General features: G+C 39.0%; 1 long non-coding RNA gene across 1 annotated transcript; it reads right to left on the reverse strand.

Moving 5' to 3' along the window:
- Nucleotides 1-523: 523 nt before the first annotated feature.
- LOC144648665 (uncharacterized) lies at nt 524-1,103 on the reverse strand. The gene is made up of 2 exons (XR_013569722.1): nt 902-1,103; nt 524-831 (listed from the first exon to the last, which is right to left on the reverse strand). It is a non-coding gene; the product is annotated as an uncharacterized LOC144648665 (long non-coding RNA).
- Nucleotides 1,104-1,673: the final 570 nt, after the last annotated feature.

Here is a 1,673-nt window from a genome sequence, read left to right on the forward strand (position 1 = left end):
GTGTGTTTACATAATTGTCGCTTTGTGCCAAAGCTCATTTGCATAACCTTGCAATCGATGAGAAAACTCCCTCCACCGTCCAAACTCGATTAAATACCTTTAGAATATAGGGAAATTGCTTCTTTTGATATTCCTATACCATACAGATCCAGCGCTGAGAAAAATTGCGTTGAAGATGACAAGAATACTCGCGGCGTGCGAGACTCCACAAAGTAAATATTGACGGTTACACTGGTCGCACTTGTCCCATAATTTAAGTTCAATTCGCTCCCGTAGTATCTCTAGGGGAAGAAGAAGAGTCGAAATTCAGCCATTTAATAAATATAAAACGTGTTAAAACGACAAATTGAATTCTGACAACGGGAATCAATCATGCAAAGACAACTTATAACTTTACGTCCAAAAACATCACTTACAGGTTGCTTACTGAGGAAGCGTAGTCGCCAGATACAATCCACAAGTTTGAATAGAACTGTTTTATGTGTGAGCGCATAAAGCGATTCGGAGTCAACAAACGACACAATACAAATTTTATGCTTTACTCACATGGACACAGTTCGAAGACGCGTACATAATTGACAATTCGATGACCATAACCAAAGCTTACGATGAGAACGATAATTAAGCGATGGCAAATAAGCTTGTGCTTGTACAACAGTTAATACTTGTATCTCGACGCTACTTGTACTCTACTTGACCTTTATACTTGTACGAAGAGATGTATAGTAAATAACAGCTTGTACGGTTTGAACGATACAACTTGTGCGATAGACTTGTACGATTTGACTTGTACGGTTTGTACGGTTTGTACGTTTTGTACGGTTTCGAAAACTAAAACGAAAAATAAATTACAATAAATAAAAGAAATGTCTAGCGAAGATAAGGGTAGACTAGAACTTACGTTTGTGTCCTCTGTAAACGGCTGTAAAACACGATAAACCGTAGAAAACTATGCTCCAAAACAATTTCACCGTAAGATGTTCAACTTTTCCTCGAGCACATGGTTTACTCCTCGGTCGCAATGCACCGTGGGATAGTGCCATTGCGTGCGTGACATCACGCGTGTCTTTCTCGAGTCGCAATGTAACGTAACGGCAGTAACAATGTTATGAAGTGATGAAAAGGCATAAGCTTCAATTCATTCTTGATACGTTTGCTTTCGTAATCGGTCATTCGAAGCCACAATGGAAGGTTTGTGCTTCGGGATCCATCAACTTCATTTTTCCCCTTGCGACACGATGTCACACAACTATGAATTGTGACGTGCTGGCTGATCAGAGGTCAAACAAGGGTCAAACTTTGGGGGTGGTGGGGAAGGGGTTGGGTTGTCGGTATTTTACAGTAGGAGAAAACTTGAGGGGTTGAAGAGCTTTTTTTACAGCAAGAGAAAACTCAGAAGTAGTAAATGATCTTTTATTTTTAATAAGTGACTCGTGTTTTTATCGCTAAATATTTCTTTTTTCCTTGTTTCTTATTCCACCTTGTATCACTCAAGTGTAACGTGCCTTTGCTAATTTACTTCTGTGGTCGGGCATTTGGGAGCAAATCGCAAAAAGACAGAACAGAAAAAAAAAATCCAAGAAAAAGTTCCGATAAAAGGCGGAGTGTGCTAAACAGTTTTCAATATTGAAATGAAAAAATGCTACCCTTAGTTGTGTTTTATCTTACTGTCA

Source organism: Oculina patagonica, chromosome 4, assembly GCF_052425735.1.
Source record: "Oculina patagonica isolate OP01 chromosome 4, crgOcupat, whole genome shotgun sequence".
NCBI lineage: Eukaryota > Metazoa > Cnidaria > Anthozoa > Scleractinia > Oculinidae > Oculina > Oculina patagonica.